This window comes from Humulus lupulus, chromosome 1 (genome assembly GCF_963169125.1).
Source record: "Humulus lupulus chromosome 1, drHumLupu1.1, whole genome shotgun sequence".
Classification (NCBI taxonomy): Eukaryota; Viridiplantae; Streptophyta; class Magnoliopsida; order Rosales; family Cannabaceae; genus Humulus; species Humulus lupulus.
Genome location: NC_084793.1, coordinates 108,302,091 through 108,314,914, shown reverse-complemented (window position 1 = coordinate 108,314,914; position 12,824 = coordinate 108,302,091). Strand labels below are relative to the sequence as shown.

The following is a 12,824-nucleotide window of genomic DNA, read 5'->3' as shown; positions in this document are numbered from 1 at the left end:
GGTTATCGACAGTCTTAGATTTTACCAGCATATCATCAACATACACTTCCATGTTTTTCCTGATTTGATCAGCAAACATTATGTTGACCAATCGCTGGTAGGTAGTCCATGTGTTCTTCAGCCCGAAGGGCATAACTTTATAACAATAAACATTCGTTGGAGTCATAAAGCTAGTATGCTCCTGGTTCGCGGGGTTCATCGCGATCTGGTTGTACCAAGAATATGCATTTATGAAGGACATGAGCTCGTGCCCTGCGGTGGCATCAACCAACTGATCAATTCTTGGCAATGGCAAGCAATCCTTGGGACAAGCTTTGTTTAGGTCAGAGAAATCGATGCAGGTCCGCCACTTTCCATTTGGCTTTGGGACCAGGACAGGATTTGCGACCCAGATCAAATATTTAGCCTTAAGAATAAACCCGCATTTTAAAAGCCGCACTACTTCTTCTGGGGCCTCAGCTCGGGTTGTACCCAGACGTCTCTATTTCTGGGATTTCGCAGGCACGTTTTTATCCAAGTTCAGGGAATGCATGATCACACTCGGGCTTATCCCTACCATGTCTTCATGAGACCAGGCAAAAACATCTAGATTCCCTTATACAAAATTTATTAGCTCCGCCTTCATCGCCAAGATTTTTCCCGAGTCTAACGACTCTCAAAGCATTTCTTGGATTGATGTTTACTTCTTCGAGCTCTTCAGTAGCTTGGAACTCAGATCTATCTTCACCTACTCGCGGATCGATATAGTCACTCGGGGTAGTATCCCTGCCACTGGCCTGCCGAGGTTCTTCCGTTCCAGGAGCAGTCCTTACTTCTTGGGATTCCTCGCCCTCGTCCTGTATGGCCATTATTTTCTGCCCGGGTTATGATTTTCCCTTCATGGAAATGTTGTAGCATTCCCTGGCAGCAAGCAGATCGCCTTAAACAGTGCATATCCCCGCAGATGAGGGGAACTTGACCACAAGGTGACAGACAGATGTTATGTCTTCGAATGCCATCAACATAGGTCGACCCAAGATTGAATTGCACGCGGTCGGAAAATCGACGACCATAAACTCGGGAAGCTTGGAAACAGTTCATGGTCCTTCACCCAAGGTTATCACTAACTCGATTGTTCCGATAGCTGCCGATCCCTCACCGAAAAACAAAATACAGCATCATGGAGGTTGCCTTTAGCTCAGTCACAAACAATCCCATTTTTTCCAGTGTGGAACTAAATAGTAGATTCACAGAGCTTCCATTATCCATTAGTGTCCTCCTAACTCTCTGATTGGCGAGCTGGACGGTTATCACTAGAGAATCGTTATGCGAGAATTGGACATGGCTAGCATCTTCTTCAGTAAAAATGATTGGTTGTTTCTCCAATCGCTATTGATTAGATAAAGGCTACTCCTGGACAAACCCAACTCCATTGTGAGACCTCATCTCATTGATATACCTCTTCTGGGCACCTCTGCTCATGCCTGCCAGATGAGGACAACCGAAGATGGTCGTTATCTCTCCCCCGGTTATCGGAGGAGGGATATCCTAATTCACCTGAGCTCCGGTTTGATTCTCTAGGGCCTCCGGAGCTGATGGAATGTTTTTTCCAGCGAGTTGACTGGGAGTTATTCGATTCTGGGCATACTGAGCCAAAGGTCCAGCCCTAATGAGTGTTTTGATATCATCCTTCAAGTGCCTGCAATCATCGGTGTTGTGACCAGTGTCATTGTGGAATTGAAAAAAATTTGAAGGATCTCTCTTCGGCTTTGATTTTTTAAAGGCTCTGGCTTTTTCCATGGAAAGCGGATAGAATTCGCCAAGAAAATGCGCTCTCTAGTATCCGTGAGGTCGGCATAAGTTGCATAGATCGGCTTGAACTTCTCCACGGGCTTGTTTTTCTTCGAACCGCTCTAGCCGCCCTCGCCATTTCCCTTCCTCTTGCTACCTCCCCCTTGGTTATTCTGGGTAACGGTTTGAGTCGTAGCTACAACATCCATTACTGCTCCAACGGGCTCGACAGGGACTTGGCTGGTTCCTGCGACCGAAGCTCGTGCCTCTTCGAAGTTGATCCACCTTTGAGCCCTGTTCATGAACTCATCCATGGTGTTGACCCCCTTTCTTTGGATTTCCTTCCATAGGTCGCCCCCAACAAGAATTTCTGTTCTCATCGCCATAAGCCTGGAACTTTCGTCCACGTCTCTAGCTCGCGTAGCAATATTGGCGAACCTACTCAAATATGCTTTCAGAGGCTTTCTGGGCTACTGCTTTACATTTGCAAGGGAGTCCTCCTTGATGCGAGCCGCCTGAGAAGCCCGGAATGCCCTCTTGAAATCAGTGGAGAAACTCTTCCACGAGCTGATATAATGTTTCTTGTACTGCTTGAACCATTGTCTAGCTGGCCCAACCAGAGTCGAGGGGAATACCAGGCAACTAAACTCAGGTCCAATATTGTGGGCCATCATCAGGGTGTTGAACATTCCCAAGTGGTCGGACGGATCTCCATCTCCATCAAATTTTGACAAATGAGGCATCCTGAAACCCAGCAGGTATGTTGTTGCTGCAATGTTAGGGGCAAAAAGTTCAAGCTCATCCCCTGAGTCATATTCATCTTTTTCCTTCTCTGATAGGAGTCTTTTCATCAACTCCTCCATCTGGGCTAACCTCTCGAGGGTTTGGTCCTTGGTTCCCTGGGGCTGTTCAACAGCTTCCATTCCATCGTACGCGTTTGGTGGGTTATTGTCCCTCCAAGTTCGAGCTTGGTTGGGTGAGACATTCCCGTTATCACATACTTCAGAAGGACCTTCCTCGTGGCGAGTGCCACTGACTCCATCGCGAGCTGGATTTCTCCTTTGTGAGCTTAGGCGATCTCGTAGATCGATTTGTGGATCAGCTTGAGGGCTCTTAGCCAAACTTAGCTGATTTCTCAAATCTACACCAGACCTACCACTTCGACGACCCTCGGTCCAATAACTTCCATTAGAGAAACTTAGAGCTCACGGTTGAGGATGAGGATTTGGGATATTCCCGTGTACCCATGGGGCATACGCAGGGGCAGCGGGAGGAGGATTTCTCCTGCTGTCCCCATAGGTAGGAACGTTTCACGCAGAACGAGGTGGTGCAGGATGCCTTATGGGTGACGGGGGATGCCTAACTGGGGAGGTGATTCTCGTCCCATCAGGACGGACCAAATTAGCCTGCGGTTGCTCTGCTCCGCCATTTCTGACTCTCTGTGTCTGGCGATCTGATCATGGCACAGGGGGGTCAGCTGGAACATGCCGTCTTTGTGAGTTTTCTCTAGACCTTCTTTGTGGGTTGCTATGGGCATTTCCATGTGCATTCGACGGTGTTACTGAACTTGGAGTCGAGGTCCTAACCGACTGGGTGATTTTTCGATGATCCATGGGAAAGCCATCAAACGGGATTTCTTGGTGATCTTGCACCATGGGCGTAGAACTCGGGGTCGAGGTTCTAACCGACCAACTTGGTCTGGGTCGACTACCCCGGCTGGACTTATGAGTTCCACCTTACCTCTTTTCAACGTTAACATCAGTTGCCAGAGGGGGTAGTCGAGCCAGAACCTCCTCGATTTGTTTGTTTGCTTTGGCTAAATGGCTCATTAACTGCATGTTTTCCAACTCTACCGCAGTCAAGTAATCCAGGTTCGGATTCGGCGGCAGTGACGCAGAACTCCCGGCGTCGTCGTGGCCCATTGGTTGTTTTCCCGACCGTTGTTGGATCTCAAGGCTTTGTTCATCGAAAATAGCAGTATGGTGAGCCTCCTACCCACCAGGCTGATCCGTCTCATTACTATGTCTCGAGCAAGTAACCACCATGATGAACTTTGATCTGAATTTTTCACAATAGCACTAATCTGCAGGTCTTAATGAAAGCACCAATCTGTTGACGCAGTTTTTCGCCAACAGTGAATTTACAAAAATAGCTGGGATCGATTAGTGCTTAATGGTAAACCATAATAAGAAAATGATACTTAAAAACACTAGAATCAAAATATCAAGAACACTCTTTCCTTTTTACGTGGTTCGGAGGTTAAAATCCCCCTAGTCCACGAGTCTGTATTATTATTGTTGCTCTTTCTCAATTTTGACAAAGTTTTTGCATTGCAGAGAAAAACCACTACCCCCCTCCCTATCCAAGGTCTTAGTATTTATAGAAAAATTCCCTCGATAGGCATTGGGGTCATCATGTGAATCCAAATCCCTCGTGTGTCCTGTCTCACACTAATGATGAATATTACAATTTATATAAAGGTATGGTCTAATCATTAGGTAAAACTGATCATGGGTCATCAGGGATAACCGGACATGTGATGTCTGATCATGCACGATTATATTACGTGTCTAGGATTTCAGGGATTTGTGGACATGTAATGCCTATCCACGCACGTCTATATAATGTATCAAGGTTTATAAAGATCCAGGGAAATGGCAGATCTTCAGAATACCTCGAGCTGAATGTAGCGTCATCTCGTGTCTTGGATGTTATGCTTCATAGGTGTTATCAACTCGTGCTATTTACCTGGGGAATCGCGCTGTCTTTACAGAGGAAATAAGAACTTGTGAATCATCTATTACAGTTCTTGGCTAGCCAGCTGTATCCGAGCTGTCTAAAAGACTCGTGCTGAATTTCAGAGAATTCATCTTTGATAGAACGAATCACTGCCCTGGAGTACCGATTGATGAATGTCCACTATGAAGGGCATAATGATGAACAAGGAAGCTGAAGGAAAAGGCTTAGGAAGTTGAATGTGCAAGTATGAAGCTCAACATTACGGGTTTGATAAGGGAGATTGTGGAACAATATCGTCTTGGAGGTATAGGCTGTTGAAAAAAGTGAAGGGAATAAAAGGAACAGAGTAAGTGTTTGATTATTTTGTGAGAATCTTCTAATATTCTTATGTAATATTATTGGCTTATTACTGAGGACGTTATCTGAACTTGTTTATTCTGTTAAACATTTAGTTGCTTTCATTTTATTTGTACTTTGTCATATAAGTTTGTCTATCTATATATGATAGTAATACATCTATTTTCCTCTTGTTTGTAAGAAGCGAATAATAATTTGTTGATCTTATTTTTCTTGTATGATTTCATGTATATAAGGGTTATATATTTTACATAATTATTTTTATTTCTCAACTAAAATATTCATTTACTTTCAACTTTTCTGAAAACAATTTTTTATGTCTTACAGATCATAGATAAGATTGTTCCTCTTAGGGACACTTTCATTAACTTATTGTCTACTACATTAGATAAATAACTTTAATAATTAAATTTCCCATATGTAATAATAAGTGGATCTATGAAAACCTACATATCATAGATAAAGTTTTTCCATATATTTAGATAAATAACTTTAACCATTGTCTTTATCCTATTTAGATAAGATAAATAACTTTAACCAATGTAAGTACTAAATAAAATAAATAGCATTTAACCATGTTAGTTTCAAAACATCATAGAGTAATAGAGTTCCAAATTTCACCATGACTTCAAATGAGATCCTTTGTAGTGAGTCCAAGTCCATCACTTCTCTTAACTTTTTTTTGGGTTGACATGGCAAGGGAATTGGGGATCATGTTCTTGGCTCTGGCCTTGCTGTTGGAATAACTGAAGTCAATAAGGGATTTAGATGGAGATTTTACTTGACTAGACATTGTTCAATAAGAAGGTGTTGAAGTTGACTGGCAAAGATTTTTAGGGTCCGTATGCGTATGATTTTGTCTGGTATTAATAATTATTATAATGGGCCCATTCCTCTCTACTTATCTCTAATTAGAGATTACCTCTTGTAGCCTATCAAGTGTCCTCGAATCATTTTGTATAAAATCAATGAACTTCCTATCAAAGTTCTGAAGACTCACACCTTAATCTTCTAGACCAATCATCAAACACACAAGGACGTATGTGGGCACGTAGGATTCAAATGGTTGATTTATGATTGTCTAAATGTACTCAACACATGAGATCTAGAGATATTTGATAGAGAGAAGAGGAATTGAATATTTTTTCAGGTTTAGGAAAAAATATCGCTTCTGTTTTCGAGAGAGACTGTGTTGTGTTAACAATAACCTTCTTTTTTAGGTTTATAAAGATAATTAACTTATTTAATTAATTTTTATTTTATTAAAATAAAACTAATCAGTTATAACCTTATTTAATTTAATTCATATTTAAACAAATAAATAAATAAACAAATTATTCAAAATTCAAATCCTAGGGTACGAAATATTCGTGTGTGGTGCCACTATGCAATATAATGAGTGGCGTGAGCCATATTAGGGTTTTCCCTAATTTTCTCATTTGATTATTTAATTAATATTTAAGACAAAATATTTGTCCCAAAATAAATATCAGTTAATTCAAAATTAACTTTATCTTAAAATATCATTTTTAAATAAATAAATATCTTATTATAAATAAGATAATTATTAATCTCACTTTATATATTAATCTAAAAAGATTAATATTTATTTTAACCTATAGTTTTTCAAAATAAAAACTATATATTTAAATATTTAATTAATTCATAATTAATCAATTGTCCATAACTATCTCATAATTATTTCATTGCCTTGGAAAATTGATTATTTTGCAATTAAGTCCTTCTTTTTACAAATCTTTCTTTTGACATCCTTACCCCTGACAGTGTAGGACAGAGGTAATCTGGGACCATGGACCTATAATACGAAGCTCCAAAACATCATATTATTAATTAAAATCTTTAATCAAATAATCTTATTTATTAATTTCATGATTACTCCACTATAAATATGGAATTGTACTCTAAGTATTTATAGAATTATATTTACAGAGTTTTCTCTTATAGTCCATTGATATAATCAATAAATGTAGTTTTGTCCTCCATTTATTGGTTCGTTAATTAGAGTTGGTCAATATTGTCATTTTACCCTTCTAATTACCTCTTGATACTTAAGTATCATTAATTCACTAGAGAATAATTAATTTATAATCAAATTATAGATTTGATCTCAATAATTATTCAATTTCAGAATTAACTCTTAAGGAAACCAATATTCTATCCATTAGGAAAGTATGGATTACATTATTGTATTTCATCTTCTCAGTCATTCATGATATTGAATATGCAAAACAAAAGTTATTAGCCTCATTATTCTAAGAACACTTAAGGAGTGAATCAAAAGATCCAATAAACACAAACAAGAGTTCATGAATACTCAGGATTTAGACTGATCTTCAAATGATCATCTATTATGATAAGAATCAAATCTTTATGTCAAATGGCAAGTTCATAAAGATAATTAATTCTTATCGATCCTGCCATATACAACACATTTACTAAGATCTCTATCCACATCATTAATCCGAATATAGATCACTTGCATCTCATATGCTTAGTATACTGCACTAGTAACCATTCATTAAAGATTCCATATTTTAATATGTTGCTAACTATTTTATTCATTATATATGATATTAATTCTCTCGTACTAATACAAGGTCATATTCTCATGAATGAATAAGGAATTTTCCTTATATTATCATATAATTAATTCAAACAATAATTATAATATTCAAATATAATAAAATTGTTCTTTTTATTTAATTCAATAAAATGCCTTTACATGTTTTTAGGGCATTAATCCTAACAATGTCACACTTGCCCTCAAAGCAACTGAGACATTTTTCTTAATCCCATGTTACATACATGACCCAAAAACGACTTTGCAAGAAGTGTCTTGGTAAACGGATCAGCAAGGTTTTGTTTCAACACTATCTTCATAATAGTCACATCACCTCGATGTACAATCTCTAACCAGGTGGTATTTTCTCTCTATATGTTCTCCTCTCTTGTGGCTTCTTGGTTCCTTGGAGTTAGCTACTGCTCAACTGTTGTTACAGTATAGGATTAGTGGCTTATCCATATCTAGAACTACTTCCAAATCAGTGTAGAACTTTCTCAATCAAACTGCCTCCTTAGTTGCTTCACAAGCCGCTATGTATTCGTCTTCCATGGTTGACAACAGTTACGATCTTATCACCGGAGCACCGACACTGAGTTGTACCATGTTTTTTTCACATCGGCCTTAGCCTCAGATTGTTGAGTTTGATCACGCTGATTTTTGTCTTTTGCTATCATAGTTGATGAGAAGTAAGAAAACCTAAAGTATTCTTGTCAAGCCCTTCTCCATCATGGGACAAAATATATTAAAAAGACAATGAACACCTCCAAGTGCACATACATTTAGATAAAAAACAATCGAAATTGAAATGTATATCCAACTTACTTCATTTGTAACTTTCTCCTTTCCTTTTTTGTTGTTTTTTGCACGCTTGCTGGAAATGTCCTTGTTTTTGTCATTTGATGATGGGTTTCTCTTCTTCGAAGACATTCAGCCAATTTTGTGCATATTAAATAAAAACGGCCAATAACTTATAATTATCATCATATTGCTTCACTACATTTATAAATCACTCATCTTAGGACAAATACTAGTTAGGATAAGAACCTGACAAAAAACAAGAAAAACATTGAATAACTATGATGAACTATCTACAAACATAGTCATTTTGCTAGAAAAATATGAATGCACTATATGCGTGGTTATATGAATGTCAATTACTCATTATTCTCACATATTGCTTCGGTATGTAACTAAATCACTATATACGAGGTTAGATGAATGCATTATCATACACATAGTATTATGAAGATTAATTACTCATAGTTCTCCCAAATTGCTTCGAAGTGCATACAAAACCCTTCTATCAGTAATCTAACACACACACACGTCATATTAATAGTACTATTAGTTTTCCCTGCATTTTATTCAATAACCATAGTATTTTTGTATATAACCAAATAAAAAACAATAATTTAATCGGGCCTGTGAGCAAAGCACATGAACTAGATTACTACATATTTATCGAATAATGGTCATCAATTACAAATTTAAAGCCAAATTCAGTGGCTTATAACGAAACCAGGACACTATCTTCCCCAAATTCAAATTTTATAACATAACATGAACAAAACTAAACAACTATAGCAGCAATTGACACTATAATAACATTATAAGAAAAAAAAACCCATTGAAACCACGAACATCGTCAACTAAAACCTAGAACAGAACACTTCGTTATCAAACTAAAACAAACAAAAAAACCTAACCTTAACCCACGGGAAAGAACGAGATGAACCAAATGAGATGACCCAAATCAGAGAAGAAAATAACCTTAACCCACGGGAAAGAACGAGAAGCACGATAGGTTGCCAAAGTTAAACTCTTTCCTAAGCTTGATCACGACCAACCCCTTCTGCGACAAAGAAATTAGATTCGAATTTTTTTTTTTGGGTTTTTTCTAATAAAGAAAGAAGAAGAAACTGTAGAGTGAGAGAGTGACGGTTGTTCTCTCTAAGCACTCTGATCATAACTGACCCAACCATCTTTTCAGATTTGCCACATTGCAAAAAAGTAACCAGCTCTAACTGGTTGCACTTAAAAAAACTCTTACCTTTTAAAATAAATATAACAAAATGTAACATTAAACAATTAGCTTAACTAACAACCATAAGATAAAAAAGTATTACAAATGGAGGGCCTAGATTAAATGCAACACTGGTTCTGCCAAAAAAAATAAGCATAAGGTTAATGAGATCCTATATCTAAATATATATATATATTTCATCATCTTCTCTCTCTTTCTATCTTTCTATTTTTATATTATATATATTTATATACTTAGAGTTTTATTTATATTTTATAATATTATTATATTTGATACTTTAATATATTTTTATTTTTATTTTAGCACAATATTACATATACCTTATATATAATTTGTGTTGATGTGGTTTTTCGCTAATAGAGGACTTAAAAATCCGACAATAGAGAGATTATTCTTTTTGTAAACTGAATGTATAAGAAATAAAAAAAAGTAAGAACACAAAGCACTCACACGACTTTATGTGGTTCAATGGTTAAAACTCACCTAGACCACGAGTCACTCTTATTGATCTATTAAGGACTCTTGGTAAAATTGTTTATGAAAATTTCAGTAGGGATTTTGCATACAGAAAGTCAATCCCTTTTTCTGTCCATTCCACTTATATTTATTAAAGATTCTCATGGACAGTTTTGCATAACCGTACGTTAATATGGTAACTTACAAAATTGAGTAACTTCCCATTTACATAAATACATGATTGCCTATTAAATTTATATATGTTATATCAGGTTATGAATACATAATAAAATCTAGGCCTTTATGAGGCCTAAGAGGAATCTCCGAGTCTTTCGGGATCATTCGTTGTGCGTCATAGCCAGGTTTCCGCGAATTAAGCACATTCCTCGAGCTGGGTATTGTAGGAATAATCCAAAATGACACAGGTCATGTTCAGATTTTCATGAAGGTGATTTGGGCGATGAGTATCTCAAACTAAGTTCTTGGCACAACAAGCGATTTGGATACTATCTGGTTGTCGTAGGCTATCAAGTTGACTCGATCTGCTTACTCCAGAGTTATTTTAATGATATAAAGAATATATAGATAAGTTGATGTATGATGTAATGTAAAACTTCGAGGTAAAATAAATAAAGTGGTGTTTTAGTGAGGTATTTTAAAAGATAGAGTTAAGCATCTGCTGAGAGTTCTCTAATGTTACATGGAGTAATAAGTCATCATTATTTCAAAAACGAGAAATATTATCTAATTAAATATTTATATATTCTAGCATAATATATCTACATACACTCTTGTACCATCTTTTTAGGCATATAAAATATTGGAAAATCTAACGCTGTAGTTATTTGTGGATGCCAAAAATCTCACACCATTAAAAGAACCAAATTTCGCACTAAGATATCACACCAAGACCCAACGTCTCGCGTATTCCAAGCCACGTCATCTTACACACACAGTCTTGAGTCTACTGTCTCGCGTGCCTAGTGCCTAGTCCCAAGGTACCGCGTCTCGCACCCAAAGCTTCGCCCCAAGGCCCTCTGTCGCGCGCCCAGCAACTAGTCTCAAGGCACCGTGTCGAGCACCTAGTGCCTGACCCAAAAGCACCATGTTATGCACCCAGTGTTTGGCCCTAAGGCACTGTGTCACACACCTAGCATTTGGCCCCGAGGCACTGTGTCGCGCACTTAGCATGTAACGCCCTGGTTACCACAGAATAGTTACAGTGAACCGAAAATTTGACTCGCTACCTGAGTCCTTTGGTTAAAAACGTGCTTTTAAGTATTATTAACAGGCTAAGGTGAAAAAAACCAATAAAAAGGAAACGATCTATTTTATTAAGTACATAAAACTATTCATGGGCCCACAAAAACTTTTACAAGTTATTTACAACTCAAAATGGTCATTACTGTTTCAAATTTACAAACCCGCCGACCTAAGCAACAAAAATAGGGTAAACCCCCTAGTTCCTCTGAGAACTCCTTGGCCATGGTGGTCAAGCAGCCGCATATGTACACATCACCACCTAATCTCTCCACTCAAGGCTGGGTGAGCTTTTCTTTCCCTTTACCTGCACCACATAGCACCCATGAGCCAAGGCCCAGCAAGAAAACACAATAATGCATATAGATATTAACAATTGATTATTATTATAATCACACAGAGCTTATAGCTCTTAAACAGATGAGTGAATATCACTTGAGGTTCTGGTAAACCATAATGAGTGACTGACAAGCAAGTCACTAATTTAAACAGATGAGTGACTGCTGGGTAAGTCACTAACTTAACAGATGAGTGACTGCTGGGTAAGTCACTAGCTTAAACAGTTGAGAGACTGATGGGTAAGTCTCTAGCTTAAACAGATGAGAGACTAATGGGTAAGTCTCTAACTTAACAGATGAGTGACTGATGGGTAAGTCTCTAACTTAACAGATGGGTGACTGATGGGTAAGTCACATAAGCGCTTTTAGTTTTCATCGAACTTGAGGTCGGTCCGGCATTAACGCTCTTCTGAGTCATTTAATGCTGATGTCGATTAGATCTAATCTTTATTGGCTTGTCGTCCTGACTCATAAGTCAGCACTGTGTGACCAGTGCTCAGTACCACTGCCGAACTTGACTAATAAGTCCCAGCTTCACAGTTAATACTGACACCTTTGCCAAATCTGACTAATTAGTCAGTACCATGCACAAGTGAGCAAGATTTGCTAAGCATTAAATAATCAATCCATGTCCACATTTACACAATCAACATGCCTCAAGAATAATCATGCATGTCACATATGGGGTGCAGTTTTCTTACCACTGATTCGAGCGAGAATGAATAAAAGAACGACCCTTGAGAACGATCTGAATTTTAGTCCTTTAGCGGTCACCTAGTCATAACCAATTATGGGAAACCATCAATAAAATGATAAACAAAGGTTCCCAAACCAAGATCTAACCTTCGGGACATCAATCCCCACTAATTCGGGTAGTAGGAACAATCCCGAGGCCTAAAACCAAGCTCCCGGGGCCAAAACACTCAAACGGGCTTAAACCTGTCCAAGGGCTACGGCCCTAACACCTTGGGCCGCGGCCCCTAGCCACTCCAGGAGCAAGGGCTGCGACACCCTACACCTAGGGCCGCGGCGCCCAGCAAGGCCAAACTTGCTCCACCTGCTTCTTCGAGCTAGGGTCGCGGCCCCCAACCCAGAACCATCCCCAAATTCATTCTCCTTCATCCCAAACCCTCCAAAAACATACCTAAACACTTCCAAATCATCAAATCAAAGTTCCCAAGCTTCTCAATGATCCAAAACCATCAAATCCCAAGGCTCAAACGAACCAAAAACTCAACAATTCACAAAAGCCAATTCTAAGCTTAGAAAATCTAAA

General features: G+C 38.2%; 1 long non-coding RNA gene across 2 annotated transcripts; it reads right to left on the bottom strand.

The window, feature by feature from the left end:
• Window positions 1–7,563: 7,563 nt before the first annotated feature.
• On the bottom strand, window positions 7,564–9,595 carry LOC133796849 (uncharacterized). 2 transcript variants are annotated; one of them, XR_009875537.1, is made up of 2 exons: window positions 9,157–9,595; window positions 7,564–8,494 (listed from the first exon to the last, which is right to left on the bottom strand). It is a non-coding gene; the product is annotated as an uncharacterized LOC133796849 (long non-coding RNA). The 2 variants fall into 2 exon arrangements; XR_009875536.1 differs by having other exon boundaries at window positions 9,221–9,595.
• Window positions 9,596–12,824: the final 3,229 nt, after the last annotated feature.